Below are 26165 nucleotides of genomic sequence, written 5' to 3'. Positions count from 1 at the left end.
AGAAGTTATTATCAACAGTTATATGCCAATAAGCTAAGCAACCTAGATGAAATGGAAGCATTCATGGAAAAATATAAACTACCAAAATTGAACCAGGAAGAAATCGACAACGTGAATAGACTGATATCTAATAACGAGATTGAATCAGTGATCAAAAACCTCCCAAAAAACAAGAGCCCAGGACCTGACGGATTCCCTGGGGAATTCTACCAACTTTCGAAGAAGAAATAACACCTATTCTCCTGAAGCTGTTTCAAAAAATTGAAGCAGAAGGAAAACTTTCAGATTCTTTCTATGAAGCCAGCATTATTACCCTGATGCCCAAACCATGCAAAGACCCTACCAAAAAGGAGAATTTTAGACCAACATCACTGATGAATATGGATGCTAAGATTCTCAACAAGATCCTAGCCAACAGGATCCAACAGCACATTAAAAAGATTATCCACCATGATTGGGTGTCATTCATCCCTGGGATACAAGGATGGTTCAACATTCGCAAATCCATCAATGTAATAGAACAAATTAATATGAGAAGAGAGAAGAACCATATGGTCCTCTCAATTTATGCAGAAAAAGCATTTGACAAAATCCAGCATCCGTTCCTGATTAAAACGCTTCAAAGTATAGGGATAGAGGGAACATTCCTGAACCTCATCAAATCTATCTATGATAGACCCACAGCAGATATCATCCTCAATGGGAAAAAGCTTGCAGCCTTCCCGTTGAGATCAGGATCACGACAAGGATGCCCACTTTCACCCCCCTTGTTCAACATAGTATTAGTATTCCTAGCAAGAGCAATCAGACAACAAAGAGAAATAAAAGGTATCCATATTCGTAATTAAGAAGTCAAACTCTCTCTCTTCGCAGATGACATCATTCTTTATATGGAAAACCCAAAAGACTCCACCCCCAAACTACTATAACTCATACAGCAGTTCAGCAATGTGGCAGGATACAAAGTCAATGTGCAGAAATCAGTAGCTTCCTTATACACTAACAATGAAAATACAGAAAGGGAAATTAGAGAATCGATTCCATTTACTATAGCACCAAGAACCATAAGATACCTGGGAATAAACATAACCAAAGAGGTAAAGGACGTGTACTCGAGGAACTACATAATACTCATGAAAAAAATTGAAGAAGACACAAAAAGATGGAAGACCATTCCATGCTCTTGGATCGGAAGAATAAACATTGTTAAAATGTCTATACTGCCTAGAGCAATCTATACTTTCAATGCCATTCCGATCAAAATTCCACCGGTATTCTTCAAAGAGCTGGATCAAATAATACTAAAATTTGTATGGAATCAGAAGAGACCCCGAATGCTAAGGAAATGTTGAAAAACAAAGATAAAGCTGGGGGCATCACATTACCTGATTTCAAGCTTTATTACAAAGCTGTGATCACCAAGACACCATGGTACTCGCATAAAAACAGAGACATAGACCAGTGGAACAGAGTAGAGAGCCTAGATATGGACCCTCAACTCTATGGTCAATTAATCTTCGACAAAACAGCAAAAAATATACAGTGGAAAAAAGACAGTCTCTTCAATAAATGGTGCTGGGAAAACTGGGCAGCTATAAGTAGAAGAATGAAACTCGACCATTCTCTTACACTGTACACAAAGATAAACTCAAGATGGATAAAAGACCTCAACGTGAGACAAGAATCCTTCAGAATCCTAAAGGAGAACTTAGGCAGTAATCTCTTCGATATCAGCCACAGCAACTTCTTTCAAGATATGTCTCCAAAGGCAAAGGAAACAAAAGCGAAAATAAACTTCTGGGACTTCATCAAAATCAAAAGCTTCTGCACAGCAAAGGAAACAGTCAAGAAAGCAAAGAGGCAACCCACGGAATGGGAAAAGATATTTGCAAATGACAGTATAGACAAAAGGTTGATATCCAGGATCTATAATGAACTCCTCAAACTCAACACACATGAAACAGGCAAACATATCAAACAATGGGCAGAAGATATGAACAGAGACTTCTCCAATCAAGACATACAAATGGCTAGCAGACACATGAAAAAATGTTCATCATCACTAGCCCTCAGGGAGATTCGAATTAAAACCACATTGAGTTATCAACTTACTCCAGTTAGAATGCCAAAAATAACAAAACAGGAAACATCATGTGTTGGAGAGGATGTGGAGAAAGGAGAACCTTCTTCCACTGTTGGTGGGAATGCAAGTTGGTGCAGCAGGCAGCGGCGCTCGGGGCCGCCGCCGGAGGCTGCAGGCGGCGGCGCTCGGGGCCGCCGCCGGAGGCTAGACCGCTGGAAGCTGGAGGCTGGAGGCGGCGGCGCTCGGGGCCCCCGCCGGAGGCTGCAGGCTGCAGGCGGCGGTTCGGCGCCGCCGCCAGAGGCTGCAGGCTGCAGGCGCGGCGCTCGGGGCCGCCGCCGGAGGCTGCAGGCAGCGGCGCTCGGGGCCGCCCCTGGAGGCTAGACCGCCGGAAGCTGGAAGCTGCAGGCGGCCGCGATCGGGGCCGCCGCCGGAGGCTGCAGGCGGCGGCTTGGGGCCGGCGGGAGGCTGGAGACTGCAAACGTGGTTGTAGCTCTTACAAGAGCTGTTACAGCTCTTCTATTCACCGTTGACTCCCCTGCTCTCCGCCGACTTCCACCGCTCTCCGCAGCGCTTCACCGCTCTCCGCCAACTTCACCGCTCTCCACCGACTTCACCACTCTCCGCGGACTTCACCGCTCTCCGCGGACTTCACCGCTCTCCGCGGACTTCACTGCTTTCCGCCGACTCCATCCCTCCTGTAGCAGCCGCTGCTCTCCTGCAGCTGCCCCGGCTCTCCTGCAGCAGCCCCGGCTCTCCTGCAGCAGCCCAGGCTCTCCTGGAGCAGCCCCCCCTTTCACAGCCTGGCAGAGTAACCTTTTTGGGGGTGGTTAAGCCCCGCCCCTACACAGGTGGCCAATTGAATTCCAATTTTCCCAGTGGATATACATACGGCTTACTGATTGGATGACTCCACTCAGTCTGCCCCACCCTTACATTTTCAGACTTCCATCCTCATATTCCTGGCCCACAAGCCCTCCCAACTGGGTATTCTTGGGCCACAACGAAGCACTCTGTCTTCCCCCCAGAAGAAAAATATTGTCTATAGCGATACCCAGAAACCCCAAATGAAAATCAACTTGCTCGGCCCTCGGCAACACCCCAATTGCATAGGCTACCCTCAGCACTAATGCTCTGTGTTACATAGCCTGAGCTCAGACCTTCCAACAGATACTGAGACATCTGGCTGCACACCCAGCACATCGGACCCACCATGGTCTTAGGCCATTCCTTCCTTCCCATTCGCCTGTGTGTCTTCCTGGAGGTATGTTCTGAGGCTATGTCAGACTGCATTTTTTCCAGAGCAGCCTATGAAATTAGGGTGGGTAGGGGCCTTGCAGTTTCCTCCTAATCTGGTGGGTTTGGGAAGCTGAGGCTAGCTGAGATTCCTCGGGAGAGCAGGCCCAGTGATGTGGTGTGGTCCTGGAGACCCCATCCTGGAGAGCATATGCTTCAGGACATTGGGTCCAAAGTCTTCAGACACAAACTCGGGTAAGAGTTAGGGGAGAGGTGATGGCAGCCGATCTGCAGACCCTGAAGCATCTCCTCAGTATTTGAAATTAGGACATCTGGGAGGCAGGAGGACAGGCTTTTCTGTTTGATTTGTTTGTCTAAGATGGCCACGAAATAGAGGGGTGTCCTCATGGGGCCATCTGAGATTCTACCTCTCTGGGAATTCTGCCTAGCACCCAAGAGTTTGGTGTCTTTCTGGGGGATGGAGGGAGCGCGGTTTTCGTGTCAGGGGTCCTGTCCAAACAGGCATTCCAGAGATGGGTTCTGGGTCCGGGAGCCTGGATCACCCAAACAAGGCTTAGGATTTGGGCCTAGGGTCATTACAGGCCTGCTCTATGCTCAACTGGTACAGCTCCTGAGGGGGCTTGTTGAAAATGGGTCTCAGGCTGAGCGTCATAAAGCCTGTTTGTGGCCAGATGTCCATACTGAGTGGGTGTAGTCTCACGGGCCATGCACTTGGCTCCCACTCTGAGGGTTGGATAGCCATCTCAACATTCAGTTTTCCTGCAATGGGGAAGGAGCTGTACTGTTTCTGTGCTTCAGGGACCCCCATGGGCAGAAATTTGAACTAAGTTCTGGGTCAGGTACCTGAATACGGAGGTTGCTATTAGATGGGATCCTCGGGCCAAGGCAGGACCCACCTGCAGGAAATGGGGCCCGCTCTCTGGGTGGCTGATAGGATGTCAGGCTCGAGCTGTGTCAGACAGACATTTCATGCAGAGGGTGGCCTATGATATTGGGGTGCCTTTGAGAGCTGTGCAACTGGATCCTCATTTGGGGTTTCCATGCAGACCCTTAGGGCACTTCTTCTTTCTGGTGAGCAGGCAGATGGATGCATTATGGCTCCAGAATACCCAAGATGGAGGGCTTGCAGGCGAGGAGTGTGAGGACAGAAGTCTGAAAACACAAGCAATGGTTAAGCTCAGTGCCAAGCACATGTCTGTTCCAATGTACAACAGTTGTTTCGAGATCTCCATCACCTGAGCGAGGGTCAGATGTCGGCTCATCCTGGAGTTTGTATCCTTGATACCCAACGAATGGTGTGGTGGGCTCAAGAATTCTTGGAGGTTCTTCCAAGCTGAACTTTGTGAGCTACTCCAAACAGCAAGGTGCCCTACTGCGGGACTGGAGAAGTCTGCTTACAGTGCTCGAGGGTCCCCCATATGGAAGATTCGATAGCAGAGCTCTCTGAATGGAGGTCTGGGAAGCCCATCTCGCATTACAAATACAGCTGAGGAACAGGGCCGGCTTGATCCAATGATACTGATTCCAAGTTCCAAGTGATCTGCGTTGATGGAAGTTCTCAGTCTAATGGGTCCCAGTGCTGCTTGGTGTTCAGGGAGACCTTAAAATGTAGTGGTGTCTCTCTGGCCATGCAGGATTCTCTATCCTGATGATTAGACTCAGTACCCAGGAGGCAGGTTACCTTCTCGGGACAATTGGTGTTCTCTTGTATGGCTCACGGACCACAGGTTGGACCATATGTTGAATTTCCAGAATAGGCCTCTGGGGATAGAGGCCTCAAAACATGAGCTAGGGTTCTGATGAGGTTGTAGGGGCATGGCAGATTCAATCTTTGGACTCAGTGCCATTGACCTGCATTTCATCCTGGAGGTAGGTGATGAGGCTGTGTCAGGCTATGCATTTTTTTCCAGAGCAGCCTATGAAATTGGGGTGGACTCAGGGGCCTTGCAGTATTCTCCTAATCTGGACGTTTGGGAAACTGAGACGGGCAGAGTTTCCTCGGGAGAGCAGGCCCAGTGATGCTGTGTGGTTCTCGATGCCATATCCTGGAAGGCATGTCGGTCAGGACTTTGGGACCAAGGACGTCAGACACAAACTCCGGTAAGAGTTAGGAGCGAGGTGATGGCAGTCCCGATCTGCAGACCTCTTTTGCATGGATGCCTGGAAAGCACACCTCCATTGACCAATGCAGCTAAGGAACATGGCAGGTTCTTTAGGGTGGCTCTGGGGCGAAGTACCAAGGCCTTGAGTTGACATGGAATCTCTTACAGATGGGTCACAATGCTGGTTTATTACCAGGTAGATCTTAGAATGTATTGGTGGCTAAAATGCCATGCAGGATTCTCCTACCCTGAGGGTTTAACACAGGTCAAAGAGCACGGTTTCCTTCTGGGGACAGGAGATGTAGTGTTGTGTGGCTCAGGGACCACATGTTGTATTATAAGTTCGTATTCAAGACCAGGCCTCTGAAGATAGATGACTGACAACCTAATCTAGGGTTCCAATGAGGTCCCAGGGGAATGAAAGATACAATCTTCAGGCTCAGTACAGTTGACTTGGGTGTCTGCCTGAATGTAGGTCATCAGGGTGTTTCAGACTGCGCACTTGTGTCCAGAGTAGCCTCCAATATTGGGGTGGTCTCAGGGGCCTTTCATGTTTCAACCTATTCTGGAGGGTTTGGTTAACTGTGGCAAGCACAATTTCCATGAGGATGGCAGTCACAGTCCTGTGGTGTGGCTCCAGAGACCCCATCCTGGAGGGTATGTGAGCCATGGTTTTGGGAGAGAAGTCTGCAAACACAAACCCGGGTTAGGGTTAGTGGCGAGGTTATCACAGGGAAATGCATAGGCATGGAGGGCTACTCGTCAGGAACTATAATTCGAGTGCATCGAAGGCAGAAGCACAGGCTTTTATATCTGGATTGTGTGTCCAGGATGGCCTCGGAATGCAGCTGTGGTCTCATGGGTCCATGGGAGATTTTTCCTCTCTATGATACTGGCAGCTCCCAATAGTATGATGGCTTTTCGGGATGGGAAGAGTGCTATTTTCTAATTTAGGGGTACCCCAAAGCAGGGATTCTGGAGACAGGCTCTGGGTTTGGGCTCCTGGAAAATCCCACCAAGTGTTAGGATTTTGGCCTATGGGCATACCAGGCCTGCAGTGCGTGATCCTGGTGGTGCAACTGAGAGTGCTTGTTTGAAAACATGCTCAGACTGACTGTCACAATGCCTTTTTGTCAGACTGAGCGTCACAATGCCTGTTTGTGCCCAAGGCGGCCCTCAGGAGGGAGCGTGGTCTCATTGCCCATGTGCTGGCTCCCACCCTGGGTGATGGACACCTATTCCAATGGCCAGGTATCCAGCCATGGGAAAGGAGGAATTCTCTATTGTGCTTCAGGTTCCCCTATTGGCAGGGATTCCAGCAAAGGTATGGGGACAGATGCCTGAATATCAAGGATGTGTAGAGATGACAGATTTGGGCCATGGCCATTCTCACATGGTGGATACCAGCCCCGATCTCTGGGTGGCTGACACGAGGTCTGGAATTAGGCTCTGTCAGACACAGCACTAGTGGCCAGAGAAGTCGATAAATCGGGGTTCTTTCTAGGGCCAAGCAGATTGATCCTCATGTGGGGTTTCTGCGCCACGAAGCACTTTTTTTCTATTGGGCAGGCAGAATGCTTCATTGTGGCTCCAGAATTCCCTATCAAGAGGGCTTGGGGACAAGTAGGGTGAGAATGCAATGGTAAACACCAGCTATGCTTAAATTGAGTGCCAAGCAGAAGTCAGTTCCAATGTGCAGCAGCTTATACGAGATATCCAGCACCTGAGTAAGGGCAGATGTCAGATGTTTGCTCACAGTGGAGTTTGTGTCTATGATGACCGACAAGTTGGAGGGTTGGCTTCAAGGGGCCATGGAAGATTACCCACCGCTTAGGATTGTGAGATGCATCAAACAACAAGGTTTCCTTTAATGGGAAGGAGGAGTTTGGTTTGTTTCCTTCAGGGTCCCCCATGTGGAACGTTTGGATAGCAGAGCCCTCCTGCACGGATGACGACTGGAAAGCACACGTCCAGTGACCATTGCAGCTGAGGAACATGACAGGTTCGTTTTGGTGGTTCTGTGGCCAAGTACCAAGATCTTGAGTTGACTTGGAATCTCTTGCAGAGATGTCCCAATACTGGTTTGTTACAAGTGAGGTCTTAGAATGTGCTGGTGACTAAGGGGACATGAAGGAATCTCCTACCCTGAGGGTTTGGCACATGTCAATGTGCACAGTTTCCTTCTTAGGAAAGGAGATGCTCTGTTTTGTGGCTCAGGGTACATATACTGTATCCTAACTTGTTATTCAAGAACATCCCTCTGAGGACAGATGCTTGAAACCTAATCTAGGGTTCCAATGATGTCCTAGGTGCATGTCAGGTTCAATTTTCTGACCAAGGACCATTGACCTGGGTGTCTGTCTGGATGTAGGTGATCAGGGTGTTTCAGACTGTGCATTTGAATCCAGGGGCTCTTCCAATATTGGGGTGGGCTCAGGAGCCTTGCAGGTTTCTCCTAATTTGGGGGCTTTGGGCAACTGTGATGGGGACAGTTTCCTTGGGGATTGCAGGCCCAGTCTCATGGTAAGGCTCCAGAGACCCCATCCTGGAAGGCATGAGAGCCATGGTATTGGGAAGGAAGTCTGAAAACACAAATTTGGGTTAGGTATAGTGGTGAGGTGATCGCAGGTCCAATGCATAGACCTAGAGGGCAGCACATCAGGAACTGTAATTAGGGTGACTAGAAGCTGGTAGCACAGGTTTTTCTATCTGGATTGTGTGTCCAGGATGGGCTCAGAATGTAGGTGTGTTCTCATGTTTCAAAGGGAGGCTTTTCCTCTCTAAGGATCCTGGTGGTTCTCCATAAATTGGTGGATTTTTCAGAGAAGAAAAGAGTGTTCTTTTCCATCTTAGGGGTGCCCCAAAACAGGGAAGAGTGCTATTTTACAACTTAGGGGTACCCCAAAACAGGGATTCCAGAGACGGACTCTGGGTCTGGGTGCCTGGAAAATCCCACCAAGTGTTAGGATTTGGGCCTAGGGGCGTTACAGGCCTGCAATGCAGGATCCTAGTGGTGTAACTGAGAGGGCTTGTTTGAAAGCATGCTCAGGCTGAGGGTCACCATGCCTGTTTGTGCCCAGGGGGGCCCTCAGGAGAGGGCGTGGTCTCATTGGCCATACGGCTGGATCCCACTTTGAGGGCTGGACACCCATTGCAACAGCCAGGTGTCCTGCCAAGGAAAGAGGAGTTCTCTATTGTGCTTCAGGTACCCCCATTGGCAGGTTTTCCAGCAAAGGTGTGGGGAAAGGTGCCTGAATACCAAGGTTGTGTAGAGATGATGAACTTGGGCCATGGCCGGTCTCTCATGCTGGTAATGGGACCTGCTCTCTTGTTGGCTGACACTATGTCGGGGCTCATGCTCTGTCAGACACAGCACTAGTGGCCAGGGCAGTCTATAAATCGGGGTTCCCTTGAGGGCCGAGCATATTTATCCTCAAGTGCGGTTTCCGGGCAGAGGCACCAGGCACCTCTTCTTTCTAAAGGGAAGGCAGAATGCTGTGTTGAGGCTCCAGAATTCCCTATAATGAGGGCTTGGGGACTAGTAGGTTGATGATGGATTTGTAAACACAAGCCATGGTTCAATTCAGTCCCAAGTAGAAAGCAGTTCCAATGAGCAGCAATTTATTCGAGATATCCAGCAGCCAAGTAAGGGCAGATGTCAGATCTTTGCTCACACTGAATTTGTGTCTATGATGACCGACAAATGGAGGGTGGCAACAAAAGGTCATGGAGGATTTCCCACGCCAAAGCTTGTGAGATGCTCCGAACAGCAAGGTTTCCTTCTACAGGACAGTTGGAGTCTGGTTTGTTTGCTCCAGGGCCCCCCCATGTGGAAAGTATGGGTAGCAGAGCTCTCCCACCTGGATGCCTGGAAAGCACAACTCCATTGACATTTGCAGCTTAAGAACATAACAAGTCCGTTCTGGTGGCTCTGGGACGAAGTACCCAGGCCCTGAGTTGACAAAAATCTCTTGCAGTTTGGTCACAATGGTGGTTTGTTATGAGGGAGATCTTAGAATGTGCTGGTGGCTAATGTGCCATGCAGGATTCTCGTACATGGAGGGTTTGGCACAGGTCAAAGAGCACGGTTTCCTTCTTGGGACAGGAGATGTTCTGTTGTGTGGTCCAGAGACAACGTGATGTATCCTAACTTGGTATTTCAGAATAGGCCCTTGAGCACAGATGCTTAAAATCCTAATCTAGAGTTCCAATATAGCCTTAGGGTCATGTCAGGTTCAATCTTCTGACTTAGGACCATTGACTTGGCTGTCTGCCTGGATGTAGGTGATCAGGTTGTTTAAGACTGTGCATTTGCATCCAGAGTGGGCGTCAATATTGGGGTTGGCTCAGGGGCCTTGCAGGCTTTTCCTAATCTGGAAGGTTTGGAACTTTGGAACTGTGATGGGCACAGTTTCCTTGGTGATAGAAGCACAGTCCTGTAGTGTGGCTCCAGAGACCCCATCCTGTTGGGCATGTGATCTATGGTTTTTGGAAAGAAATCTGCAAACACAAATTCAGGTTAAGGTTAGTGGTGTGGTGGTCGCAGGACTAATGCGTAGACCTGGAGGGCAGCTTGTCAAGAACTGTAATTGGGGTGAAGGGAAGGCGGTAGCACAGACTTTTCTATCAGGACTGTGTGTCCAGGATAGCTTCGGAATGCAGGTGTGTTCTCATGGGTCCATGGGACACTTTTACTCTCGAAGGATCCTGGCGACTCCCCATAGTTTGATAGCATTTTCGGGGAAGGGTAGCATGCACTTTTCCATCTTAGGGGTACCCCAAAACAGGGATTCCAGAGATGGCCTCTGGGTCTGGGCACCTGGAAAAGCCCACCAAGTGTTAGGATTTGGGCCTAAGGGCATAATGGAACTGTAATGCAGCATCCCGGTGGTGTAACTGAGAGGGCTTGTTTGAAAACATGAAGAGGGGCCTGGTGAGTCTGCCCAGAATCTCCCCATAAAGATCAAATTACTCAGCCCTCGAGGGAACCCAGATTTATACTTTGCCCTGGCTACCAGTGCTGTGTCTGACAGGGCCTGAGCCCTGACTTCGTGTCAGCAACCCAGAGTGTGGGGTCCATATCCAGCATGTGAGACCAGCCATGGCCAAGGGCCATCATCTCTACCCATCCTTGGTATTCATGCCACTGCCCCAGACCTTTTCTGAAATCCCTACCAATGCAGGAACCTGAAGCACAATAGAGAACTCCTCCTTCCATATGGCAGGAATCCTGACTGTTGAGATGGGTGTCAAACCCTCAGAATGGGAACAGCTGCATGGCCAAGGAGACCACATGCACTACTGCGGGCCACACTGAACACATGCCAGCATTGTGATCCTCAGTCTGAGCATGCTTTCAAACAAACGCTCAGGATCTGGCATTGCATGACTCTTACGCACCTAGGCCCAAATCCTAACTCTTGGTGGGATTTTCCATGTGCCCATTCCTGGAGTCCATCACTGGAATCCCTGTTTTGGGGCACCCCTAAGATGGAAAACAGCACTCTTCACTTCCCTTAGAAAGCACGAAACTTTTGGGAGTCACCAGAATCCTTCAGAGAAAAAATCTCCCATGGACCCATGAGACAACACTTACATTCCGAGGCCATCATGGATACAAAATCCAGATACAATAGCCTGTGCTACTTCCTTCAGGTCACCTGATTTACAGTTCCTGCTGTCCTCCAGGTCTATGCATTGGGCCTGAGATCACCTCAACATTAACACTAACCCGAGTTTTTGTTTGCAGACTTCACTCCCAAAACCATGGCTCAAATGCCTTTCAGGATGGGGTCTGTGGAGTCACACCACAGGACTGTACCTACCATCCCCAAGGAAACTGTGCCCATCACAGATGCCAAAACCCTCCAGATTAGGAAAAACCTGCAAGGCCCCTGAGCCCAACCCAATATTGGAGGCCCCTCTGGACGCAAATTCACAGTCTGAAACACCCTGATCACCTGCATCCAGTCAGACACCAGAGTCAATGGTCCTGAATCAGAATATTGAACCTGACATTCCCCTAGGACCTCATTCGAACCCTATATTAGGTTTTCAGGCTTCTGTCCTCAGAGGCCTGTTCGGGAATACCAACTTATGATACAACATATGGTCCCTGAGCCCCACAACAGAACATCTCCTGTCCCCAGACCAAACCTGGGCTCTTGGACCTGTGTCAAATCCTCAGGCTAGATGAATCCTGCATGGCCGCTTAACCACCTGCACATTCTAAGATCTCCTTGGTAACAAACAAATATTTTGACCCATCTTCATGAGGTTATATGTCCAATCCAGTCCTTGGTTCTTCGCCTCAGAGTCACCAGAATGAACCTGCCATGTTCCACCGCTGCAATGGACAATGGAGGTGTGCTTTCCAGGCATCCTTGTGGGGGAGCTATGCTATCCAATCTTTCCACGTGGGGAAACCTGGAGAAAACAAACCAGACTGCCACTGTCTGGTAGAAGGAAACCTTGCTGTTTGGAGCATCTCACAAGCCCCAGCCTGGGAAATCCTCCATGGCCTCTTGACACTACCCCTCCATTTGTGGGTCATCATAGACACAAACTCCAGCATGAGCAAATATCTGACATCCACCCTTACTCAAGTGCTGGATATTCGATTCAACTGCTGCACACTGGAAGTGCCTTTAGCTTGACATCGAATTTAACCATAGCTTGTGTTTACAATTCCATCCTCAGCCTCCTGGTCCACAAGCCCTATTGATAGGGAATTCCGGAGACACAGCGCAGCATTCTGCCTTCCCAATAGAAAGAAAAATGGTCTTGTGAGTCTGTCCAGAAACTCCACATGATGATCAATCTGCTCGTTGCTCAAGAGAACCCCAATTTATAGGCTTCCCTGGGTACTAGTATTTGTCTGACAGAGGCTGAGCAAAGACCTTGTGTCAACCACCCAGAGATCGGTGCCCATATCCAGCATGTGAGACCAACCATGGCCCGAGTCCGTCACCTATACTCATCCTTGGTATTCAGGCATCTGTCCTAGACCTTTGCTGTAATCCCTTCCAGTGGGGGGAACCTGAAGAACAATAGAGAACTCCTCCTTCCTCATGGCAGGAATCCTGGCTATTGGGATGGGTGTCCAGCCTCAAAGTGGCCGCTGGCTGCATGGCCAAGGAGATTATGCCCACTCATGAGGGCCGCCCTGGGCACAAGCAGGCAATGTGAACCTCAGCCGGAGCATGCTTTCAAACAAGCCCTCTCAGTTGACCCAAAAGTATGCTGTATTGCAGGCCAGTATGTCTCTTAGCCCAAATCTTGACATTTCTTGGGATAATCCAGGGGACCAGACCCAAAGCCAGTCTCTGGAATTCCGTATTTTGGGGAATCTCCAAGATGGAAAGCAGCACTCTTCCCTTTCCTGAGAAAGCCACCAAACTATTGGGAGCCACCAGGTACCTTAGAGAGGAAAAACCTCCATGGACCCAATTGACCACACCTGCATTCCATGGCCATCCTGGACACACAAGGCAGATACAAAAGCCTGTGCTACCCCCTTCGAGTCATCTAATTTACAATTCCTGATGAGCTGCTTTCCAAGTCTATGCATTGGGCCTGCAATCACCTTGCCACTAACCCTAACCCAAGTTTGTGTTTGCAGACTTCACTCCTAAAACCATGGCTCACATGCCCTCCAAATTGTGGTATCTGGAGACACAGCTAAGGACTATGCCTGCCTTCCTCAAGGAAACTGTGTCCGTCACTGTTGCCCCAAATCTCTAGATTAGGAGAAACCTGCAAGGCCACTGAGACCACCTCAATATTGGAGGCCACTCTGGACTCAAATTGTCAGTCTGAAAAACCCTGATCACCTCCATCAAGGCAGACACCCAAGTCAATGATCCTGAGTCAGAAGATTGAACCTGACATTTCCCGAGGACTTCATTGGAACACTAGATTAGGTTTTCAGATATCTGTCCTCAGAGACCTGTTCTGAAACACCAACTTATGATACAACATGTGGTCCATGAGCCACATAACAGAACATCTCCTGGACCCAGAAGGAAGCCGTGCTTGTGGATCTGTGTCAAACCCTCAGAGTAGATGAATCCTACATGGCTCCTTAGGAACCAGCACATTCTATGATATCCCTGGTAACAAACCAGCATTGTGACACATCTTCATGAGACTCCATGTCAACTCAAGGCCTTTATACTTCGCCCCAGAGCCACCAGAACGAGCCTGCCATGTTCCTCAGCTGCAATGGTCAATGGAGGTGTGCTTTCTAGGTATCCATGTGGGAGTGCTCTGCTACACAAACTTTCCACATGGAGAAACCTGAGCAAACAAACCAGACTCCTCCTGTCCGCTAGAAAAAAAAACTTTGATGTTTGGAGCATATCAAAGCCCGAGGGTGGGAAATCCACCATGGCCTCTTGACGCCACCCCTCCATTTGTCGGTCATCATAGACACTAACTCCAGCCTGAGCAAATATCTGACATCCACCCATACTCAGGTGCTGATATTGGAATCAGATGCTGCACACTGGAACTGCATTTCGATTGGCACTGAATTTAACCATAGCTTCGGATTACAGATCCATCTTCATCTTACTGGTCTGCAATCTCTATTGATAGTGAATTCTGGAGCCACAACGCAGCATTCTGCCTTCTCCATAGATAGAAGAAGGACCTGGTGAGTCTGCCTAGAAACTGCCCATGAGGATCAACCCCTCGCCCCACGAGGGAACCCTGATTTATAGTTTTCCCTGGCCACTAGTTCTGTGGCTGACAGAGCCAGAGCCCCGACCTCGTGTCAGCCACCCAGAGGGTGGAGCCCATATCCAGCATGTGAGACCGGTGATGACCTATGTCCATCATCTCTACCCTTCCATGGTATTCAGGCATCTGTCCCCTAGACTTTTGCTGGAATCCCTACAACTGGAGGAACCTGAAGCACAATAGAGAACTCCTCCTTCCCCATGACAGGAATCCTGGCTTTGGAATGGGTGTCCAACCCTCAGAATGGGACCCAGCTGCATGGCAATCAGACCACACCCACTCCAGAGAGCTGCCTAGGAACTAGCAGGCATTGCGACCCTTAATTTGAGCATGCTTTCAAACAAATGCTCTCAGTTCCACCTACAGGACCTGCATTGAAGGTCTTGTATGCTCCTAGGCCCAAATCCTAACCCTTGGTGGGATTTTCCATGTGCCCGGACCCAAAGCCTGTCTCTGGAATCCCTGTCCTGTGGCACACCTAAGATGGAAAACAACACTCTTCCTTTCCCTGAGGAAGCCACCAACTATTGGGACCTGCCAGGATCCTTGAGAGGAAAAATCTACCATGGACCCATGAGATCACACCTGCATTCAAAGGCCATCCTGGAAATTCAATCCAGATACAATAGCCTGTGCTACCACCTTTGAGTCACCTGATTTACGGTAACTGACTTGGTGCCCTCCAGGTCTACGCATTGGGCCTGCGATCACCACACCGCTAACCCTAGCCTGAGTTCGTGTTTGCAGACTTCTCTCCCAGAACCATGGCACATATGCCCTCCAGGATGGGGACTACAGAGCCACACCACAGGACTGTGCCTTCCATCCCCAAGGAAACTGTGCCCATCACAGTTGCCAAAACCCTACAGATAAGGTGAAAGCTGCAAGGACCTTGAGCCCACCACAATATTTGATGCCGCTCTGGATGCAAATGAGCAGTCTGAAATACCCTGATCACCTCCATCAAGGCAGACACCAGAGTCAATGGTCCTGAATCAGAAGATTGAACCTGACATGCCCCTTGGACTTCATTGGAACCCTAGATTAGGTTTTCAGGCATCTGTCATCAGAGGCCTGTTCTGGAATACCAACTTATGATACAACATATGGTCCCTGAGCCACACAACAGAACGCCTCCTGTCCCCAGACGGAATCCGGTCTTGTGGACTTGTGTCAAATCCTCAGGGTAGATGATTTGCACGGCCCCTTAGTCACCAGCACATTCTTAGATCTCCCTGGTAACAAACAAGCATTGTGACCTATCTTCATGAAATTCCATGCCCAATGCTGTCCTTGGTACTTCACCTCAGAACCACCAGAATGAACCTGACACGTTCCTCAACAGCAATGGTCAATGGAGGTGTGCATTCCAGGCATCCATGCGGGAGAGCTATGCTACCCATTCTTTCCACACGGGGAAACATGGAGAAAACAAAACAGACTTCCCCTGTCTGGTAGAAGGAAACCTTGCTGTTTGGAGCATCTCATAAGCCCCAGCCTGGGAAATCCTCCATGGCCTCTTGAGGCCGCCCCTCCATTTGTGGGCCATCATAGACACAAACTCCAGCATGAGTAAATATCTGACATTCACCCTTACTCAGGTGCTGAATATTTGATTCAACCGCTGCACACTGGAAATGCCTTTCACTTGATACAGAATGTAACCATAGCTTGGGTTTACAATTCTATCCTCAGCGTCCTGGTCCACAAGCCCTCTTGATAGAGAAATCTGGACCCACAACACAGCATTCTGCCTTCCCCATAGAAACAAGAAGGGCCTGGTGAGTCTGCCCAGAAACACTACATGAGGATCAATCTGCTTGGCACTCGAGGGAACTCCGATTTATAGGCTGCTCTGGGCACTAGTGCTGTGTCTGACAGATCCTGAGCCACGACCTAGTGTCAGCCACCCAGAGATCGGGGCCCATATCCACGATTTGAGACTCACTATGGCCCATATCCATCATCTCTACCCATCCTTGGTACCCATCCTGTACGGTAAAAGGAAACCTTGCTGTATGGAGTATCTCACAAGCCCGAGCGTGGGTAATCCTCCATGGCCTCTTGAGGCCTCCCATCCATTTGTTGGTCATCATAGACACAAACTCCAGCATGAGCAATCAACTGACATCTGCGCTAACTCAAGTGCTGGATATTTGAATCAGCTGCTTAACACTGGAATTGCCTTTTGCTTGGCACTGAATTTAAAAGTAGCTTGGGTTTACAATTCCATCCTCACCCTAGTGTTCAGTAAGCCCTCTTGATAGGGAATTCCGGAACCACAACGCAGCATTCTGCCTTCCCCAGAGTAAGAAAAGGGGCTCTGTGAGACTGCCCAGAACCCTACATGAAGATAAATCTACTCGACCCTCGAGGGAACCCCAATTTATAGGTTCCCATGGCCACTATTGCTGTGTCTGACAGAACCTCATCTCCGACCTCGTGTCAGGACCCAGAAGGTGGGTCCAATCTCCAGGATGTGAGACCGGCCATGGCCCCGGGTTTTCATCTCTACCCATTCTTGGTTCAGGCGTCTGCCCCCAGACCTTTGCTGGAATCCCTGCCAATGACGGAACCTGAAGCACAATAGAGAAATCCTCCTTTCCCATGGCAGGAATCCTGGCTGTTGGGATGGGTGTCCAAACCTCAGAGTGGTAGCCAGCTGAATGGTCAAGGATACCCTGCCCACTCATGAGGGCCACCCTGGACATAAGCATGCATTGTGACCCCCAACCAGAGCATCCTGTCAAACAAATGCCCTCAGTTGCATCTCCAGGATCCCGCATTGCAGGCCTGGTATGCCCCTAAGCCCAAATCCTAAAACCTGGTGGGATTTTCAGGTGCCCAGAACCACAGCCCATCTCTGGAATCCCTGTTTTGAAACACCCCTAAGATGGAAAATAGCATTCTTCCCTTTGCCAAGAAAGCCACAGTAGTATAGGGAGCAGCCAGGATCCTTGAGAGGAAAAATCTCCCATGGACCCATGAGACCACACCTGCATTCCAAGGCCATCCTGGACACACAAGCCAGATACAAAAGCCTGTGCTACCACCTTCAAGGCACCTGATTTACAGTTCCTGACGAGCTGTCCTCCAGGTCTATGCATTGGGCCAGCGATCACCTCACCACTAACCTTAACCCAAGTTTGTGTTTTCAGATTTCTCTCCCAAAACCATGGCTCATATGTCCTCCAGGATGGGGTCTCTGGAGCCGCACCACAGGACTCTGCCTGCCATCCCCAAGGAAAATGTTTCCGTCACATTTGCTTAAAACCTCGAGATAAGGGGCACCTGGGTGGCTCAGTGGGTTAAGCCGCTGCCTTCGGCTCGGGTCGTGATCTCAGGGTCCTGGGATCGAGTCCCACATCGGGCTCTCTGCTCGGCAGGGAGCCTGCTTCCCTCTCTCTCTCTCTCTGCCTGCCTCTCTGTCTCTCTGTCTACTTGTGATCTCTGTCTGTCAAATAAACAAATTAAAATCTTAAAAAAAAAAAAAACCCTCGAGATAAGGAGAAACCTGCAAGGCCCCCAATCTAGGGGGCCGCTCTGGACACAAATGTGCAGTCTGAAACACGCTGATCATCTGAATCCAGGCAGACACCAGAGTCAATGGTCCTGAGTCAGAAGAAAGAACCTGACATGCCCCTGTGATGTCATTGTAACCCTAGATTAGGTTTTCAGGCATCTGTCCTCAGAGACCTGTTCTGGAGTACCAACTTATGATGCAACATATGGTCCCTGAGCCCCACAATAGAACATCTCCTTTCCCCAGATGGAAGCCCTGCTCTTGGAACTGTGTCAAACCCTCAGAATAGATGAATCCTATTCATCCTGTAGCCACCAGCAGATTCTAAGATCTCACTGGTAACAAGCTAGCATTGGGACCCATCTTCATGTGATTCCATGTCAACTCAAGGCCTTGGTACTTGCCCCAGAACCTCCAGAATGAACCTGCCATGTTCCTTAGCTGCAATGTTCAATGGAGGTGTGTTTTCCAGGCATCCATGTGGGAGTGCTCTGCTACACAAACTTTCCACATGGGGGACTCTCGAGCAAACAAAGCAGACTGCCCCTGCACTGTAGAAGGAAACCTTCCTGTTTGGAGCATCTCACAAGCCCAAGTGTGGGAAATCCTCCATGGTCTCTTGTCACCTCCCCTCCATTTGTCGGTCATCATAGACACAAACTCCAGCATGAGCAAACATCTGACGTCTGCCCTTACTCCAGTGCTGGATATTCGAATCAGCTGCTGCATACTGAAAATGCCATTCGTTTGTCACTAAATTTATCCGTAGCTTGGGCTTACAATTCCATCCTCACCCTACTAGTCCACAAGCGCTCATGATAGGGAATTCTGGAGCCACAACGCAACATTCTGCCTTTCCCATAGAAAGAAGAAGGGCATGGTAAGTCTGCCCAGAAACTCCACATGAGGATCAATTTACTTGGCCCTCAAGGGAACCCCGAATTATAGACAGCCCTGACCTCTAGTGCTGTATCTGACAGAGCTTGAGCCCCGAACTCGTGTCAGCCAACCAGAGTGTGGGGCCCATATCCAGCATGTGAGACAGGCCAAGGACCAGGGTCATCATCTCTACCCATCCTTGGTATTCAGGTATCTGTCCCCAGACCTTTCCTGGAATCCCTACCAGTGGGGGAACCAGAATCACAATAGATAAATCCTCATTACCCATGGCAGGATTCCTGGAAGTTGTGATGAGTTTCCAACAATCAGTGTGGGAGTCTACTTCATGGTCATTGAGACCACGCTCACTCCTGAGGGCCGCCCTGGGCAAAAAGCTTGCATAGTGACCCTCAGCCTGAGCATGCTTTCAAACAAACACTCTCAGTTGTACCTCCAGGACTTGCATTGGCGGCCTGGTAAACCCCTAGGCCCAAATCATAACACTTGGTGTGTATTTCCCAGTGCCCAAAGCCAGAGCACATCTCTGCATTCCCTGTTATGGGACACCCTTAATATGGGAAACAGAACTCTTCCCTCTCTGAGAAAGCCACCAAACTATAGGGGGCCGCCAGGATACTTGAGAGGAAAATTACCCATGGACCCCTGAGACTACACGTGCATTCCTAGTCCATAATGAATACACAATCCAGATACAAAAGCCAGTGCTACCGCCTTCAAGGCACTGATTTACAGTTCCCAACGAACTACCCTCCAGGTCTATGCATTAGGCCTGTGATCACCTTGCCACTAAACCTAACCCATGTTTGTGTTTGCAAACTTTCCTCCCAAAACCAAGGCTCACATGCCCTCCAGGATGGGGTCTCTGGAGCCACACCACAGGAATGTGCCCACCATTGCCAAGGAAACTGTGCCCGTCAAAGTTGTCCAATCCTTCCAGATTAGGAGAAACCTGCAAGGCCCCTGAGCCCACCCCAATACTGGTTGCTACACTGTACACAAATGCATAGTCTGGAATACCCTGATCGTCTACATCTAGGCCAATATTGAAGTCAATGGTACTGATCAGAGGATGACCTGACATTCCCCAAAGACTTCATTGGAAGCCTAGATTAAATTTTAAGGAATCTGTCCTCAGAGGCCTGTTCTGGAATACCAACTTATGATACAACATATGGTCCGTGAGCCCCACAATAGAACATCTCCGGTCCCAGAAGGAAACTGTGCTCTTCGACTGGTGTCAAACCCGCAGGGTAGATGAATCCTACATGGTCCCTTAGCCACCAGCACATGGTAATATCTCCCTGGTAACAAACCTGCATTGTGACCCATCTTCATGAGATTCCATGTCAACTCCAGGCCTTGGTACTTCGCCCCAGAGCCACCAAAACGAACCGGCCATGCTCCTCAGCAGCAATTGTCAATGAAGGTGTGCTTTTCAGGCATCCATGCGGGAGTGCTCTGCTACCCAAACTTTCCACATGGGGGCCCTGGAGCAAATAAACCAGATTCTCCCTGTCCGGAAGAAGGAAACCTTGCTGTTTGAAGCATCTCACACGCCCCAGCGTGTGAAATCCTCCATGGCCTCTTGAGGCCACCCCTCCATTTGTCACTCATCATAGACAAAAACTCCAGCATGAGCAAATATCTGACATCCACCTTTACTCCGGTGCTGGATATCTGGAATCAGACACTGCACACTGGAACTGCCTTTTGCTTGGCTCTGAATTGAACTGTAGCTTGTGTTTACAATTACGTCCTCATCCTACTGGTCCCCAAGCCCTCTTGATAGGTATTTCTGGAGCCACAACACAGCTTTCTGCCTTCCCCTTAGAAAGAAGAAGGCCCTGGTGATTCTGCCCAGAAAATCTACATGAGGATCAATCTGATCGGCCCTCTAGGGATCCCCAATTTATAGTCAGCCCTGACCAATAGTTCTGTGTCTGACAGAGCCTGAGCCCTCAACTCATGTCAGCCACTCAGAGTCGGGCCCATATCCAGCATGAGAGATCGGCCATGTCTCAGGTCCCTCATATCTACGCATCCTTGGTATTCAGGCATCTGTCCCCAGACATTTGCTGGAGTTCCTAACAATGGGGGAACCTGAAGCACAATAGAGAACTCCTCCTTCTCCATGGCAGGAATCCTGGTAGTTGGGTTGGTTGTCCTACCTTAAAGTGGGAGTCAGCTGCATGGCCAGAAATCAACGCCCACTCATGAGGGCCACCCTAGGCACATCAGGCATTGTGACACTCAGACTAGCATGCTTTCAAACAAACGCTCTCAGTTGCGCCTCCAGGTCGTGCATTGCAGGCCTGGTACCCCCTAGGCCCAAATCCTAACCCTGGTGGGATTTTCCAGGAACCCATACCCATACCCTGTCTCTGGAATTCCTGTTTAGGGAACCTCTAAGATGGAAAACAGCACTCTTCCCTTCAACTAGAAAGCCACCATACTATTGGGAGCTGCCAGGATCCTTAGAGAGGAAAAGTCTCCCATGGACCCATTAGACCATACCTGCATTCTGAGGCCATCCTGGACACACAATCCAGATACAAAAGCCAGTAATACCGCCTTCGAGGTACGCAATTTACAGTTCCTAACAATCTGCCCTCAAGATCTATGCATTGGGCCTACGATCACCTCGCCACTAATCCTAAGCCGAGTTTGTGTTTGCAGACTTCCCTCCCAAAACCATGGCTCACATGCTCTCCAGGATGGGGTCTCTGGAGCCACACTAAAGGACTGTGCCCGCCATCCCCAAGGAAACAGTACCCATCAATGTTGCCCAATCCTTCCAGATTAGGAGAAACCTGCAACGCCCCTGAGCCCACCCCAGTATTTCCTGTGTACAGGCTGCTCTGTACACAAATGCACAGTCGGAAACACCCTGATCGCCTACACCTAGGCAGACACCAAAGTCAATGGTCCTGAGTCAGAAGATTGAACCTGACATTCTGCTAGGACTTCATTGGAAAACTAGATTAAGTTTCAGGCATCTGTCCTCAGAGTCCTGTTCTGGAATACCAACTTATGATACAATATGTGGTCTGTGAGCCCCACGAAGGAACATCACCGATCCCCAGAAGGAAACCATGTTCTTCGAATGGTGTGAAAACCTCAGGGTATGAGAATCCTACATGGCCTCTTAGCCTCCAGCACATGGTAAGATCTCCCTGGTAACAAACCTGCATTGTGATCCATCTTCATGAAATTCCATGTAAACTCCAAGCCTTGGTACTTCACCCTAGAGCAACCAGAATGAAGCTGCCATGCTCCTCAGCTGCAATGGTAAATGGAGGTGTGCTTTCCAGACATCCACGTGGGAGGGCTATGCTACCCAAACTTTTCACATCGGGAAACCTGGCATAAACAAACCAGACTTCCCCTCTCCGGTAGAAGGAAACCTTGTTGTTTGGAGCATCTCACAAGCCCCAGAGTGTGAAATCCGCCATGGCTTCTTGAATCCACTCTTCCATTTGTCGGTCATCATAGACACAAACTCTAGTGTGAGCAAATATCTGACATCCACCCTTATTCTGGTGCTGGATGTCTCAAATAAACCACTGCACATTGGAACTGCCATCCTCTTGGCACTAAATTGAACCATTGCTTGTGTTTACAATTCAATCCTCACATGACTGGTCCACAACCCTTCTTGATAGGGAAATCTGGAGCCACAACGCAGCATTCTGCCTTCCCCATCGAATGAAGAAGTGCCTGGTGAGTCTGCCCAGAAACCCCACATGAGGATCTATCTTCTCGGCCCTCGAGTCAACCCCGATTTATAGGCTGTCATGGCCAGTAGTGCTGTGTCTGACAAAGCCTGAGCCCCAACCCAGTTTCAACCACCAAAGAGCGGGCCCCATATCCAGCATATGAGATGGTCATGGCCCACGTAGGTCATCTCTACCAATCTTTGATATTCAGGCCCCTGTCCCCAGACATTTTCTGGAATCCCTGCCAATGGGGGAACCTGAAGCACAATAGAGAACTCCTCCTTCCCCATGGCAATAAATCTGGCTGTTGGGATGGGTGTCCAACCCTCAAATGGGAGCCAGATACAAGACCAATGAGACCACGCTTACTTCTCTGGGCCGCCCTGGTCACAAACAGGCATTGTGACTCTCAGCCTAAGCATGCTTTCAAATAATCCATCTCAGTTGCACCACCATGATCCTGCATTGCAGACCTTGTACGCTTCTAGGCACACATAATAAAACTTGGTGGGATTTTCCAGGTGCCCAGACCCAGAGCCTGTCTCTGGAATCCCTGTTTTGGGGCACCCCTAAGTTGGAAAACAGCACTCTTCACTTCCACGAAAAAGCCACCAAACTCTGGGAAGCTACCAGTATCCATAGAGAGGAAAAGTCCTCCATGGACCCATGAGAACACACGTGCATTCCGAGGCCATCCTGGACACACAATCCAGAGATAAAAGCCTGTGCTACCTCCTTCCAGTCACCCTAATTACATTTCCAGACAAGCTGTCCTCCAGGTCTATGCTATGGGCTTGCGATCACCTCACCACTCTCCCTAATCTGAATTTCTGTTTGCAGACTTCTCTACCAAAACCATGGCACACATGCTCTCCAGGACGGGGTGTCTGGATCCACACCACAGGACTGTCCCTGCCATCGCCAAGGAAACTGTTCCCATCAGAGTGGCCCAAACCTTCTAGATTAGGAGAAACCGGCAAGACCCCTGAGCCTAAACCAATACTGGCGGCCGCTCCAAACGCAAATGCGCAGTCTGAAACACCCTGATTACCTGCATCAAGGCAGACAGCCAAATCAATGGACCTGAGTCAGATTGGTGAACCTAACATACACTAAGGATGTCATTGGAATCCTCGGTTGTGTTTTCAGACAACTGTCCTCATAGGCCTGTTTTGGAATGCAATCTTATTATACAAAATATGGTCCCTGGGCCACACAACAGAACATCTCCAGTCCCCTGAAAAAAACCGTTCCTTTCCTTCTGTTCCAAATCCCAGGGTAGTAGAATCCTGCACAGCATCTTAACCACCAGCACATTCTAAGATCTCCCTGGAAACAAACCAGCAATGTGACCCATCTGCAAGATATTCCATGTCAACTCAAGGACTTAGTACTTCGCTCCAGAGACACCAGAACAAACCTGCCATGTTCCTCAGCTGCAATGGTCAATGGAGTTGAGCTTTCCAGGCATCCATGCAGTAGAGCTCTGCTACCCAAACTTTCCAAAAGGGGAACCCGGGAGCAAATAAACCAGACTCAACCTGTGCAGTAGAAGGAAACCTTGCTATTTGGAGCAGCTCATAAGCCTCAACGTGAAAAACCCTCCATGGACTCTTGAAGCCACCCCTCTATTTGTCAGTCATCATATAAACAAACTCCAGTGTAAGCAAATATCTGACATCTGTCCTTACTCAGGTGCTGGATATCTCACATAAGTCGCTGCACATAGGAACTGCCTGCTGATTGGCACTGAATTGAACCATAGCTTGTGTTTACAATTCCATCCTCACCTGACTGATCCACAAGCCCTCTTGATAGGGATTTCTGGAGGCACAACACAGCATTCTGCCTTCCCTATAGAAAGAAGTGCCTGGTGAGTCTGGCCAGAAACACCACATGAGGATCAATCTGCTTGGCCCTTGAGGGAGCCCCGATTTATAGGTTGCACTGGCCACTAGTGCTGTGTCTGACAGAGCCTGAACCCCGACCTAGTGTCAGTCACCAGCGAGTGGGCCCCACATCTAGCATTTGGGATTGCCATGGCCAAAGTGTGTCATCTCTACCAATCCTTGGTTGTCAGGCACCTGTCCCCAGATCTTTGCTGGAATCCCTGCCAATGGTGGAACCTGAAGCACAATAGAGAACTCCTCCTTCCTCATGGCAGGAAACTTGGCTTCTGGGATGGGTTCCCAACCCTCAAAGGCAGAACCAGTTACAACACCAATGAGACCACGCCCACTCCTGAGGGCCACCCTGGGCCCAGACAAGCATTGTGACCCTCAGCCTGATCATGCTTTCAAACAATCCCTCTCAGTTGTACCTCCATGATCCCGCATTGCAGGCCTTGTTTGCCCCTAGGCCCAAATCCTAACCCTTGGTGGGATGTCCCAGATGCCCATAACCAGAGCCCGTCTCTGCAATTTATGTTTCAGGGCAGCCCTAAGATGGAAAACAACACTCTTTCCTTCCCTGAAAAAGCCGCCAAACTATGGAGAGCTGCCAGGATCCATAGAGAGGAAAAGTCTCCCATGGACCATGAGACCACACCTGTATTCCGAGGCCATCCTGGACACACAATCCAGAGAGAAACGCCTGTGATACTGCCTTCAAGTCACCCTAATTAAAGTTCCTGACGAGCTGCCCTCCAGGTCTATGCATTGAGCCTGCGATCACATCGCCAGAAATTCGCTAACCCGAATTTGTTTTTCCAGACTTCTCTCCCAAAACCATGGCTCACATGCCCACCAGAATGGGATCTCTGGAGCCACACCACAGAAATCGTGCTGCCATCCCCAAGGACACTGAGCATATCAGATTTTCCCAAACCTTCCAGATTAGGAGAAACCTGGAAGGCCGCTGAGCCCACCCCAATATTGATGGACACTCTGGACGCAAATGGACAGACTGAAACACCCTGATCACCTACATCCAGGGAGACAGCCAAGTCAATTATCGTGAGTTAAAATATTGAAACTGAAATGCCCCTAGCCTCTCAATGGAACCCCATTAGGTTTTCAGGCATCCATCCTCAGGGGCCTGTTCTGGAATACCAATTTATGACACATCATGTGTTCCCTGAGGCACACGAAAGAACATCTCCTGTCCCCAGAAGGATAATGTGCTCTTTGACTTCTGACAAACCTATCGGTTAGAAGAATTCTGCATGGCACCTTAGCAACAAGCACATTCTAAAATCTCCTTGGTAACAAACCAACATTGTGACCCATCTGCAAAAGATTCCATGTCAACACAAGGCCTTGGTACTTCACCCCAGAGCCACCAGAACAATCCTGCCATGTTCCTCAGCTGCAATGGTCAATGGAGGTGTGCTTTCCAGGCATACATGCCGGTGAGCTCTGCTTCACAAACCTTCCACAGGGGGGAATCTAGAGCAAACAAACCAGACTTCACTTGCCCAGTAGAAAGAAACTTTAATTTTGCAGCAGCTCACAGGCTTCAGCATGAGAACTTCCCCATTGCCACTTGACACCACCTCTCCATTTGTCGGCCATGATAGACACAAACTCCAGTGTGAGAAACATCTGACATGCACCCTTATTCCGGTGCTGGATGTATCGAATAAACCACTGAACCTTGGAACTGCCTTCTGCTTGGCATTGAATTAAAACGTGGCTTGTGTTTACAATGCCATCCTAACCCGAATGGTCCACAAACCCTCTTGATAGGGAAATGTGCAGACACAATGCAGCATTCTGCCTTCCCCATCTAATGAAAAACTACGTAGTGAGTCTTCCCAGAAACCCCACATGAGGATCAATCTGCTCGACCCTAGAGTCAAGCCCGACTTAAAGGCTGCCATGGCCACTAGTGCTGTGTCTGACAGA

The sequence above is a fragment of the Neovison vison genome, chromosome 5, assembly GCF_020171115.1.
Source record: "Neovison vison isolate M4711 chromosome 5, ASM_NN_V1, whole genome shotgun sequence".
NCBI lineage: Eukaryota > Metazoa > Chordata > Mammalia > Carnivora > Mustelidae > Neogale > Neogale vison.
This window is presented reverse-complemented; position numbering follows the sequence as displayed.